The sequence below is a fragment of the Triturus cristatus genome, chromosome 6 (genome assembly GCF_964204655.1).
Source record: "Triturus cristatus chromosome 6, aTriCri1.1, whole genome shotgun sequence".
Lineage (NCBI taxonomy): Eukaryota > Metazoa > Chordata > Amphibia > Caudata > Salamandridae > Triturus > Triturus cristatus.
In genome coordinates, this window is record NC_140589.1 from 620,486,419 (window position 1) to 620,500,452 (window position 14,034).

At 46.1% G+C, this 14,034-nt stretch overlaps 1 protein-coding gene across 4 annotated transcripts in view; it reads left to right on the forward strand.

The window, feature by feature from the left end:
- The window catches only part of USP45 (ubiquitin specific peptidase 45), a 1,582,349-nt gene that overhangs the window by 599,450 nt on the left and 968,865 nt on the right, over positions 1-14,034 (forward strand). The window lies entirely within an intron of this gene.

A 14,034-nucleotide genomic window follows, 5' to 3' on the forward strand; every position in this document is an offset into this window, starting at 1 on the left:
ATATCTAGCTTAGTTTTGAACTTCCTACGAACTGTGTTATTCACAGAGCTGTGTGTGTTCTGTACTGCAAAAGTACGAAAATGACTTCGAATGTCTGTATTCTAAAACTATATGATATGAACCATCTGGCTTCAATATTGGAAAAAGAGGATTATTCATTGGCGAAACACAGGGCTCAATGACACCCTGACATTCCAATTGTGTCAGAATGTCACCAACGGACGCCTTAGCTTCACGTTTAATGCGACATTGCGTTTGAGGCTGAGGTGTAGATCGCAAAGGAATTCCATGCAAAGGTGAATCCCTATCCCAACCTGCCTGATTGAGATAAAATGCAGGAGCTAAAGTCAGAGCCCAGTCAGAAACATAAGCTTGTTTATTTTCCTCTGGGACACATTGAAGAGGAAGACGGTAAAACACAGGGCACGATACTGAGGTGGTCCCTCCCGTTTTCCCGTCAAACTGGTGCTGCGGGTCTCGCCTTTGTTGCGTGAACTCACCCTGTCTGCGATCCTGTCATCCCCTCGGCCAAATTGTTGATCCGACAATTCCTGAAAGGAACCTGGAGAACAGGGATCAGGAACCTGGAACCTCTCAGGTGCCTTAATTTTAGAGCGCTCGCGTAAATCATATCTACGCTCGGAAGCGTACGGTGGAGGCGAACCCGCACAGGACCTCGGCTTCTGTTGCTGCATTTGTTTGTTCCAGCCCTTCTCAGGAAACATTGGACGACCCTCCTTGTCCAGAGGGGGTTTAGTTTGTACTTGTGTGAATGGTCTCTGACTCCCAAATTTTTGGCACATAGAGATGTATAGGCATGCGCAATAATAATCAGTAACTGGCACTCCACATCAGCATCCGCCACTGCTGCTTGATGTTGGTGCACCTGCAAGCAAACCACTTCATCTTTAATGTTAGCCAGAATCATACCGAAGACAATAGGGAACATTCCTACTAATCTCATCCCCAGATCCAGGGCTGGGACAGTCCCATGTTCATCCTGTACTCGTTTTAAACCTCTCGGCAGTACGCTCATGAAAGGGGTGCCAAAGCACAGTGTATACACTGATGCAAACACTACACCACAAGTGTTGCAATCTACTAGAGGGGAAATCAGACCACTAGGCAAACACATAGTAAGGATCCTGTGTTTCTCCACAGAGCTCGTGTGCGAGAAAACAGCTTCAATCTGTTCAATTTTTTGTGCTATCCAAAAGGTAAGATCCTCACGATTCTGAGGACGTTTGCCCATCACCAAGTTAATCATGGCGGGACTAATCACAAGACCCCTGCCCAGTACTGGTGCCAGAGCCCCAGCTCCAGGCGGAGCCACCTGAATGGTACGAGAAATGTATTGCAAGACTCATCTATAAAGTTGCGTCACCTGTGCATAGAGCTGACGAAGCTCCACTATAACATTTAGATAGTTTGGATGTGGTGTAAAATACAGCCAAAAATGGCCAAGCAGCCCCATCTATACTTAAGTGGCCCATACGAACAAAAGAGATAGGGTGAGGAAGGGCACCATTAAACCAAATTGTATGCTCCCAGGAAGTCAACGGAACTTCAATCATTGTGTAAGGACGATACGCCGCACGAGGAGCTGCGACCATGTAAGCATGAAAAAATCATCATTAGCATCCACTGCAGCAAATGTAACCCAGGAATATAAAACCTCGAAGTGGTATGCCGGATCCGCCTTGACCACCATGATAACGGTAGCACCCGTATCGGGGACTCCATGCAGTGTCAAATGTTTTGGAACCGCCGCCCGGCTATGCACTAGAATCGCGACTGGTTGTGCCATATATTATGGAAAGTCAAAGTAAATGGTAGTGCAAAATTGGTCAAAGAAACCTTTTAGAATTTAAGCTTGAAAAACCTACAGAAACATGTGTACCCTACAACTGCAGGAGGCAAAGCCCTTTTACCTCGGGCGTCCCCCGAAAACGGTGAAAGTGTATTGTGGACGAGCACAAGCGCAACTCAGGGGTTCCATGAATAAATACCAGACCAAACATTGGCGGTTCCTGTTGCAGGGATTTTGCGCAAACGCAGAACTATGAGTAGGATTATAGGACCTAAGTATATAGAGGCTGAGTCATCCTACCACCTTAATACCCAAGAGCCCAGGCCCGACTAGCTATAGTGTCTCACTTGCCCTCCTACTCACTTACAGAAGAACAAGTGATTAGACACCCCAGAACACAACACTCCCAACTCTCTCAGTAATTGCGGTTACAAGACACACCCTCTCTCTCACACTCTTGTACTTGTCCACAATAAGATCCGACAGAGACACGAACAACTTTAAAATATTTATTTTAACTAACGTGCTCTAATTTGCAGTATACGTGCCACAGCAAGCAGAAAAATGCATAACACAAATACGGTCAGTATAGCGAGTAGTCCGTAGATCATAAAAGTAGCTGTCATAGTGAGAGACAGCGTAGCCTAACCTCCCTCCCCATGCACACACACAGGATGAATATGTATTACAAGATCTCTGGGTATTATCTGCAGACCCATACCTCAGTCCATAGGTGATAGTTCTACATCATTGGTGCTGTCATGCTCTATTCACTGGAAAGGTCCCTCTCCAAGTGTGTGCTGCCTATCCGTGTATTCCAACAAGATCAAAGTACGTATTCCCAAACAACAGCTGCATCTGTATGTTTTGTCTAAGTGCTAGGGCCTGACCAGAACAGAATAACAAGGGGCATTGCTGTTCGACCTTGTTCATAGTGTTCAGACTGTTCAGACTAAGTCCCAGGAACCTGCAAAGCATGTTCACAAAAGTGGGTTCTCATGTGAAACTATTGAAAGAAGCATTTGCAAAGTAAACTCATGTAGTAACGTGTGCAAAGCAGCGGACAATCTGCAGCGTGTTCATGCTAACTTAGGGAGAACGGTAATGTCCCCATGGGCCACGTGAAAGCATCACAATCCGGAGGTAGTGCAAGGTCTCTTTCAGATCTGGGGAGAGCCATGGTTAGATCTATTGGCCTCTGGTGAGAATGTGCAGTGTCATCAGTTTTGCATGCTTGAGTTTCCAAGACAAAAAGAAACAATTGATGAATAGAATGCTGAACAATGCAAACATTGCCCCCAGTCACAAGGTCCATCATTGTTTTGCTCACCACGCCACCCCAGTTTGGACCCAGCCATATGCAAATCAAATATTGACCCTGTTCCTTATGGGAACAGTCCAGCCCGACCTGCCAAGCCAGATCCAAGGCAGCACTCGCTCGGCAACGCTTTTTGTGTAGAGCGGTGCTAAAGTCTCCTATACGCCGTACCATTCCTGTCTAGAGTTCACAAGAAGATCAGGCTCGACCATGCCCAAGTCTTTCTTGTGGCTCCGGACTGTGCACGGAGAGTCTGGTATCCCAAATTTCTCCAACTGAGCACCGATTCTCCGATCAGGCTGCCTCTTTGGGAGGATCTTCTGTCCCAGCAGCGGGGGAGGGTCCTCCACCCGAACCTGTCAACTCTATGCCTTCTAGCATGGAGATTAAGCGGCAGCAGTTGAGAGCATTTGCTCTTCCTCCCTGAGTCTGTGATGAGAATTTGGTGACCAGGCGGCCTTTTACCAAGACTGTGGGTGCCTGCCAGTGGCAGAAAGTTGTAAATTTTAAAACCGAACGGTCTGTTGATCCTCTTTCTGCTTCCCTCTCTCCAATCCTTCTCTTTATTTTGACCCTTGCCCAGCAGGGCTCAACTCTGGGCACTCTTAAAGGGTACCTTTTGGCTTTGTCTACCTTCTTGAGGCTGCCAGATCAACCCTATTTATTTAAATTGCCTATTGTAAACAGATTTCTTAAGGGGCTTGTACAGGTTAACACAGACAAGATGTGGTACTGCGACAAGCAGGGCAGAGTAGGATCCGTGGTCCTGTGGCAAGAGGCTCTGCACCTTAGGAAGTTGTTGGAACATCAGGGGATTTCCCTAATTGTGAATTGCATGGCGGGGTCCTCGAATGCGAGGGACAACGACCTCAGCAGAAAGAACCTGGCAGATCATGAATGGCGATTACACCCTGAAGTGGCATAGGGCGTTTTCTGGCAGTGAAGGGAACCCTGGTTAGATCTCTTTGCCACTGTCATGAATGTGCAGTGTCCAAACAGTTGTGTTTTGGAGTTCCCCTAAAGGCACTCCTTCCGAGATGCCTTTTGACTGGAGTAGAACACAAGACTCCTGTATTCTTTCCCGTCTTTGCCTCTTCTTCCCAGAGTTCTTAAGAAAACAGAACTACTGAATCAAGTGATCTTAGTGGCCCAGCATTGGGCATGAAGTGTATTGTATCCAGAACTTCTGCGCATGAGCGTCAGCCCTCTGATCAGCCTACCACTTCAGAAAGATCTTCTGTCGCAGCAGCAGGACAGGCTTCTGTACCCAAACCTGCCCTATCTCTTGTGTGGTGTTACACATGGGGTCTCTAGTTGGCAGAGGTATACACCCAGTTATTGTAGGGACCACCACTGTAGTCAGGGTATGTCAGATACACACCCCAAATTAAACTGTGTTCACCCTATGGTAGCTTGGCACAGAGCAGTCAGGCTCAACTTAAGAGGTGATGTGTCAAGTATTTTTGCAACTCTATAATCACTGTGAGAAAGTGAATACATCATAAAAAGACTCCACACCAGTTTTGAAAAATAGAGATTATTTATCTGATTAAAACAAAACCACAACAACAGAAATCCAATACGTAGAATTTGAGATATGAATTTTTAAAGATTAAATGTGAAAACAGTGCTTAGAAGTCACTAGTGCCAATCCAAAGGTCAGGCAGACTGTGATCGACAGTAGGCTGGCTACAGCACCCAGACAAGTCCCGCTAAAGAATTACCTTGGGTGGAGCTTTTGTTGATTTTGAGAGTCTACTGCTTTGTCGTTGAGCTGCATGAAGGGGGGGGGGGAGGGCAGGGGGCCCGGTGTCGTCAAGCTCCGTTAAAGTGAATGCAATGCATCTTCATCAAGCCATGCTGAGTATTGTCATCGAACCACGCAGGCTGTGGACTCTTCGTTGTTGAGCAGCTCTGCGTCAGCGTTCAAGGGCAATGCGGTGGAAATTCGCAGTCGAGGAAGGGTGTCATTTGTTGCAGAAATCAGCTACAGAATCAACTTCCAAGGCCCAGGGCTGGAGGGGGCACCTCATGCAATGGTAGGACTCAAAGATTGCAGAGTCCAACAGCACCAGCAGCAGATTTGCAAGAAGTCTTTTGTGTCCCTTAGACTTCTGAATACAGGAGGCAAAGCAGCAAACCCTTGGAGAAATGTAGGTTCTAGCATGTAGAGGGCAGGTCCAGTCCCTCTCACTCCAGGCAAGAAACATCAGGCAGCAGCCAACAGATCAGAGCAAGTTGCAAAGTGATAGTCCCTCCTGTGGCACAGCAATTGGCAGGCCAACACAGCAGAGCAAGTAGCAAAGTGACAGTCTCTCCTACAGCACAGTAGCTCTTCTTCCAGGCAGACGTTCCATGGTTCCAGTAGAGTTCCGATTTGGTGGTGTCAGGAGTCCAGTATTTATATCCAAATATGCCTTTTGGATATAGTGAAGTGTGGGGGAGATATCAAAGAAGCCTTTGAAGATCACAAGGTCCCTGCCTTTCCTGTCCTGGTTCCAGACACACTACAGGGGGTATGCAGCTTTTTTTGTGGGGACAGGCACAGCCCTATTCAGGTGCAACTATCAGTCTCTCCCTCCCAATATACCTCAGGAAGGCCCATCAGCCTGGTCATGGGCCATCAGAATGCAAATGTCACACTCCAGCTCCTTTTGTGTGAGTGTCTAGATGTGTATTCAGAGACAGGCAGAGGAGCAAAATGGTTAAAGTAAGAAAATGCCAACTTTCTAAAAGTGGCATTTTCAGACCTGTAAATTGTGAGTCCAGAGACACCAAACTCCACTTTTCTATGTGCTTCCAATGGGAAATTATACTTAAATGATGTTTTAAGGCAATCTCCATGTTAATCTATGGGAGAGATAGGTCTTGCAGTAGTAAAGAACGAATTTAGCAGTTTTTCACTACTAGGACAAATACAACTCAGAAGTACATGTTCTACCTTTTAAATATAATGACCCGACCCTGCCCATAGGACTACCTAGGACCTACCTTAACCCCTTCGCTGCCAGGCCGTTTCCCCCTCCTGTGCCACGCCCTTTTTTGGCTGTTTGGGGTAGTGGCGCTAAGGCCCCTGTAACTTTTTGATCACATAAGGTATCCACGCCAAATTTGCGTCCTTTTCTTCCAACATCATGGGGATTCTGAAGGTACTCAGGGTTTGTGGATTCCCCTGGAGGGGTCACAGAAATGAGCCAAAATACAGCAAAATTTTGTTTGTTTTTTGGGAAAAATTGGAAAAACGAGCTGCAAATGAAAGCATGTGGGTTTTTCCCTGCAAATGTGATCAAAAAAGGGTTTGTGGGGCTGAAATCACAATTTTCCCAGCTTTTAGGGGATACCAGACTTTTGTCAGAAACCCAACATTTTTTACACAGTTTTGGCATTTTTCTGGGACATAGCCTATTTTTGCTATTTTTTGTGCTTTCGACCTCCTTCCAGTTAATGGTAGAAATGGGTACAAAAGCAATAATGGATCCTGGAAAGCTATACATTTTAGAGAAGTAGACAAAATTCTGAATTCAGCAAGGGGTCATTTGTGTAGATCCATCAAGGTTTCTTTATAGAAACTAACAGTTAAATATAGGATAAATTGAAATTTGTTGAAAAAAAAAAAGCCTTTTGTGTCAACGTTTTCACCTGTAACTTCTTCTAATTATGACAGCTCTTTGAAAGCAGTATACCGTTACATCCGCTGGACATTACTGGTTGTGGGGATATATATAGGACTTGTAGGTTCGCCAAGAACCCGACGAACCCAGAGCCAAAAACTGAGCAGCACCTTGCAATGGTTTTGTATTATGTACCGGGTATATAGTAATTATTCTGTAAAAATGTGTACATGGAAAAATTGGTATGAAAGACACCCATGTATTTCTGAAATGGGAACAAAATATAGAGTTTAGAAACAGTAGATATTTGCACATTTCCGAAATTGGGAATACTCATACTAGCATGAGAATTATCAGTCATTTTTTAGAATGACTTCTTTTTTACACAATGTCTTTCATTTGGAAGGCAGAAATGCATCGAAAGTCAATAGGTAATAGCAGTTCCTTTACAAATCTAAATTACCCTAAGTCTCCCGATAAAAATGGTACCTCACTTTTAGGGGTAGGCATAGTGCCCACGACAGGAAATGGCTCAAAACCCAACGTGAACACACCACATTTTCACAATGCAAAATTACCCTTTTTTAGCAAAGTGCCTAGCTGTAGTTTTTTAACCCTAGCTCTGCCGGCACCTAAGGAAACCTAGCAAACCTATACATTTTTGAAAACTAGACATCCAGGGGAATCCAGGATGGGGTGACTTGACTGCCTCCCACCAGGTTCTGTTACCCAGAATCCCTTGCTAACCTAAAAAATTGCCAAAAATACCACATTTTCCACACATTTCTCTGGTGGAAAGTTCTGGAATCTGCGTGGATCCACAAATTTCCACCCACCCCGCGTTCCCCAAAGTCTTCAAAGAAAAATGGTACCTCACTTGTGTGGGTCAGCCTAGTGCCCGCAACAGGAAACGGCGCAAAACGTAAAGTGGACACACCTCAATTTTGCAGTGAAAAATGACCCTTTTTTTGGCAAAGTGCCTAGCTGTAGTTTTTAAACCATAGCTCTGCCGGCACCTAGGGAAACCTAGCAAACCTATACATTTTTGAAAACTAGACACCCAGGGGAATCCAGGATGGGGTGACTTGACTGCCTCCCACCAGGTTCTGTTACCCAGAATCCCTTGTAAACCTAAAAAATTGCCCAAAAAAAACAAATTTTCTCCACATTTCTCTGGTGGAAAGTTCTGAAATCTCTGTGGATCCACAAATTTCCACCCACCCCGCGTTCCCCAAAGTCTTCCAAGAAAAATGGTACCTCACTTGTGTGGGTCGACCTAGTGCCCGCGACAAGAAACGGTGCAGAAACGCATCGTGGACCCACCTCAATTTCGCAGTGAAAAATGAACCTTTTTTGGCAAAGTGCCTAGCTGTAGTTTTTTAACCCTAGCTCTGCCGGCACCTAGGGAAACCTACTAAACCCACACATTTCTGAAAACTAGACACCCGGGGGATTCCAGGGAGGTATGGCTTGCATGGATCCCCCAACGTTTCCTTACCCGGAATGCCCTGCAAACCTCAAATTTTGCTGAAAAAATCACCTTTTTCACACATTTTTGTGTGGGAAAGTTGTGGCATCACTGGGCTGACACAAATTTCCTACCACCCAGCGTTCCCCCGGGTCTCCCGATAAAAACGGTGCCTCACTCGTGTGGGAGGCCCAAGTACCCGCGACAGGCAAGGGCCCACAACGTAGTGAGGCGACATGAAAATTGCCTATCTCAAAACGACCTGGTTTTGCAAGGGGGGTCACTTTGGGTTTTTGGCCCGGTGCTCGGCGGCCACCTAGGGAAACCTACCAACCCCATACATTTCTGAAAACTAGACACCCGGGGGATTCCAGGGAGGAATGGCTTGCGTGGATCCCCCAACGTTTCCTTGCCCAGAATGCACTGCAAACCTCACTTTTTATTTTATTTTAAATTCCCTGGTGTCTAGTAGGCTTTTTCCCCCCCGGGGGGCAGATTGGGGGCCAATGCCCCATCTGTGGCGGGTGGGTGGGGGCATTGGCGTGCCTGTTTCGGGCAGCCCCCACCCTAAAAAAAACTAAAAACAAATCCCTGGTGTTTAGTGGGCTTTCTGCCCCCCCTTGAAGGGGCCGATTAGGGGCCAATGCCCCATCTGCCCCCCGGGGGGGCAGAAAGACTGTAATAATTGGGGGATGCCCAAAACGGGCAGGCCCATGCCCCCACCCCTATTTCTTTTTTTTTTAATTCCCTGGTGTCTAGTGGGCTTTTTGCCCCCCCCCCCCCCCCCCGGGAGGCAGATTGGGGGCTACTGCCCCCATCTGCCCCCCTGGGGGGGCAAAAAGACTCAATGGTGCCAAAGTCATATGGGGGGAGCAAAGGCCCTTGCCCAAGGGGCCGCTCCCCCCTCCATGGTGTCTAGTGGGTGGACCCCTGCTTGGGGATCGCCCTTCTGTGGCGAGCCCCAATCAGGGATCCACTGGGGAGATTCTCCCCTTTCCAACGATACCTCTCCCGTCTTTCTACGTGCTCAGGGGGCTGAGATAGCCCCCTGAGCACGTAGAAAGTGAAACTGAAATGAGCCTCTTGGTTCATTTCAGTTTCAGTGTAATGACGTCGGCGCGACGTGCGCGCCGATAGTTATTACACGGAAAGCAGGGGGGGGCCTCGGGAGCTGGGAAAGCTCTTCCCCAGCTCTCAAGGCTGTTTTTAATTAAAGGGAATCCCTCTGGTGCATGCACCAGAGGGATTCCCCCAGGGAATGCCTCATGACGAGCTGGACTCTTCATGGGCACACGAGAACTGTGTGCCATGACGAGTCCAGCTCGTCATGGGCATTCAAGGGGTTAAAGGTGACTTATATGTAATAGTAGGGAAGGTTGGGGTCTGGCAAGTAGGTTAACTTGCCACGGTCAATTTGCAGTTTAAAACTGCACACACAAGGTCTGCAAAGGCAGGCCTGAGCCATGTTTAAAGGGCTACTGAGTGGGTGGTACAATCACTGCTGCAGGCCCACTAGTTTCTAGCCCCAGCGGCAAATTCTCCCCTGATGTGACCACATTGGGGGTGTAGGTCATGTTTCTATCTACAACACTCTATTCTTCCACTTTTAGAAATAGCAGAAGTTTTCATTAGCTGTACAGACCAGGTATCCCTCCATAGATGTATGGCTAGCCTTCTGGGGGTGTACACCTGAATACCTAATTTTCCTTCCTCCCCGGTGCAAATGTGCCTGTGGGCAGGTGGAGGGCAGTTTCCTCCTTGGGGAGGCAGTCTGATTGAATATCAAAGATGATGCATGCTTTGAAGCTCAATGCCTTGATGTGCCACTTCACTAGGCATCCTGTCAGGGAGGGAGTTGTGACCTCCTTACCGTCGAGGCCATTGTTTCTGACTCATGGGAGAGTTCACAACTCCTAGTACGGGGTCAGATTCCTGTGGGTGACAGCAGCTGCAGGCTGCTAGCCAGAGCATAGGAAAGGCTGGGGCAACCAGGTGGGCAACCTCTAAGGTAGCCACCTAGGTGCATGCAACATTGTCCTCAACATGATATTAGTGTCATGGTGATAAGGCATGTTGTTTTATACAAACACAACATATTTAGGCAGTACCATAATGGAGCTGCCAACCTCGGGTTTGGCCTGGTTCCAGCCCATGTTATCCGATGGACCGTATATGTCTTATTGTAGCCTTTAATGGTGAAGGCCACTACAGGCACATATAAGCGTGCACTTACATTTTCACGTCTATAATATAATGCACCCAGTCTCCTGGGCTTAGGAGGCCTTCCTTAAGGGTGACTGGCACATATTAAAAATAGTGCACTAACTTTGCCACACAGGGTGAGGGCAAAGTGGGATTCAAGCAGTTTGCACTGCTACTGCAATCTGCAATGGAAGACCTGCTGTCAGTAGTTTACTTGCGTCACACAGAGTGGCACAAACAGTGCTTCAGGATGTGGTGACCTCTTTAAATCCCATGCCATGAATATCACTGGTACCATATATTAGGGATCTGTAAGGGGGTTAAAATCTTTACATATATCAGTTTTAGGGAGAGAGCACTGTAACTGGGGCCTGGGCAGTAGGCTCCAGTTTACTTTCAGAGTCATAACCTTCAGCATTGGAGCAAAAATTGAGGGGGATGGGTGACCATATACCTAGCCAATCTTCAGTGTCGCAACTGCTCCACAAGCCACAGGCTTCTTAGGCACTAAAACCTCCCTCAACGCCAGCACTGAAATCAGCTTCAAAGACCCCTTCAGCTCCAAAAAATCATTCAGCACTGAAAATCGCCTCGGCTTCCGCAAGCCAAAAATGTTCCTCCACGTCAATTCACCTAGCACCCAGAGCACTGTTATATGTGGGGTGAAAGGACCTAGTGAAGCCCATCATCCAGCGTCTCTAGGAATAACTTGACGCTTGACAGAAGAGCCTCTTTATCCATCGGCAGACTGAGAAGATCTCTAGTAAGCTGCCTTCGAAGGTCCTGGACATTCTTCCCAGTAGGAGGAAATTGACTTTCGAGGAAGAGCTTGCACTGGAGCCCTTACCTTTCCCCAAGCAGAAGAAACACTAGGACAAGCCCATTAGCTCTCTGTCCCCTTCCTCATCCTCCACCATCATCACCTCCATCACTGCCAAATAGGCCGCCTTCGCCTTCTTGCCCGGAAGAGTTCTCACTCCTCCTATGGCAGAGTTGTCATTCGCACCCTACAGACCCCCATATTATTCTGAACTTGGAGACGACCCTTGAGGCGACTATAATATCGATCTATCGACACAGATCCATATCTCTATCTAGCCAAGCCTTCCCCTCCTGATGATACCACTTCTTACCAAGAGGTCATCCATAGTGCCACCTCAATGCACAAAGTATACCTACACAGCACTCTGGTAGATAAAGACTTATTGATCAAGACCCTGTCCACCACTGAATGTATCTAAAGCTGCATATGCTACAATGGAGTGTATTGCTTACCCTGTAAGCCGTTGTTCGGGCATCTAGTGCTTTAGGTGTTCACATGCACCCACCCTCCTAGCGAGAAGCCTCTGGTTGTTGCAGATTTCTCTTTTCTATTTCTTGTTCAGGTGGTTATTTTCTGCTTTTCTGTGCTCCATCTTCATCCTCGCCCGCCGTGCGGAAAACAGTCTAACAATAGAGCTGATGCCTGTGCACATTACCAGTTATAGGAGGAGTCACTATACCTTATGACTTGAAAGACTTCTTCAAAGAAAAACAAGTTGCACACATCCGAGCTAAACACTAGATGGCAGGAGTATTCAGAGCATGTGAACCTACAGCACTACATGCCACTAACAGATGCTTGCAGGGTAAGTAACATATTGCTTTCGCGAACTGGTTGCTTACTGGTAATCTTTATTACTCCGAGTACTAGACTTCCTCATCCCAGAATGAGTCCCATCCTCCCAGACAAAGGTTTGCCTGCCCAAGCAAATTAAGAAAATTAAGTAAAAACCTTTAGAGGAAATAAGTTTCCGTCCCCGCCCGAACAGTAATTCCTTTTATATGTATGACCCTTCCCTGACCCAGAAAAAAATAAATCGCCATGTGTTGGTTAAATTGAGCCACCTTCAAAGAGCAACCATTGACTAGCCTTTAAAGTATCAAACTCCCAGGCGTAGACTGCTGAGGTCTGGTAAAGATAGAATTGTAAATACTAGTGGAGGAGGAGACAGCAGGAAGATCCACGTGACCTCGTGTCCTAACTGAATTAGTGATGGGTACCACTGTCTTCTGGGTCAACAGGGAATTGGCTGTCTTCACCCTGATCTTTCTCAGTACACTCGGGATTGAATGGCATGGAGGAAACATATATAACAATTCACACGGCTGCGGAGTCATCAGAGAATCAATGCCCCAAGACGACTTGGATTGAACCACTGAAAAGAAATTTGGGAGAAAATAGTTTGTCTCCAATGAAAACAAGTCTGTCCACAGGTGTCCAAACCTCTCTATATAGTTAGTATGCCCATGTGCTTGATAGCCAGAAATTGTGTTGTTGCACCCACTGCCCAAGGAGCTAAGAAACTATTGCTCGTATGCTGTATCTTTGTTTGAAAAATGTCGATAGTTATGGGCAAGTAGCATTACTGATCTCTCACATCTCTTTAGCCCAATAATGACCATTTTGCTCGCCGTGCAGGGGCTATTGTCGTTAAAGGAACGGTTGCCATCAGAACAGTAGCTGCAATTGTCACACCCCAGTAAATTCCAGTCTTGTATATATTTGATCAACATTTGTTTATACAATTTGACCATTTTAGTTCCTAGGCAGATTAGCCATCTCTTTGTGTTGTAGGAAAAGATTGTGGTAAATGGGCCTGATATTAATAGTCAGTGTCTTCTACTGGTTATATTTCTGCATACTTGGTTAAGGCTTCTGTAAAAATGCAATTGAAGTTCTGTGTTTAAACTTCATGTCCAATACCGTTCTGTGCACGTTACCAAGTTTTTAAAAGTTCCATTCACTTTTGCAGTTGTAATCCACTTAAAGTCCTTCTGCGTAGTTGTAGTGTAAAGTTTGCGTGTGTTCGTGTTGGGTCTACTAGAATGAATATGGATTGTCAAGAACTCAGTTGGTGTCCTGTAGGAGTTTTGCCCCTTGTTGTCTAGAGCTGTTATCAGCGTTGTGTGTGGTGTGCATAAGGCTTTCTATTCGGCAGTTGTGTCGGTCAATGTTTCCCGATGTTTTTAGCCGCAAATGGCGTGAGCAGGTCTTTTGCAATTTTCTTTAGATGTTTTTGTCTTATTAATAACATTACTTATAAGTTGGTTTATTTACAGCGATTCATGCCACGCTCCCGCCTTTTCGAAACAATGTACATTACAGGTTTTACTATTGCCCAGTTCAGTGGTGCTCCAGTTGAAGGCCTCGGAATGCTGAAATACTTAATTGGCATTAGTAGGATTCATACTCCTGAGAATTCAATATTGAGCATTTAACTTATTGGGCCCTCTTGCTAGCTTTGTATACATTTATCATTGAAACAGTTAATGCTGTGGTTTATGCTATTTTCCTGTATTTGATTGCTTTTCATTTTTGCTTTCATGAAGCAAAAATATTTTACTCTCATTTAACTGTCCTTCCACCTGGACACGTATATTATCTTGTTTTACTTTTGCTACCACTTGGGCCACATGGTCTGCCTTTCAGAGCACTTAAAGCTAGAACCCTTAAAACAGTCCATAGAAATTGCACTATGTTGAACTCGCTTTTCTTGGGGCTCATTGGTTTTGAATTGCCCATGAATTAGTCATTCTCTCATCGGCTCACTTCTCTCTTATCAGTAGCTATATTTGTTCAAAT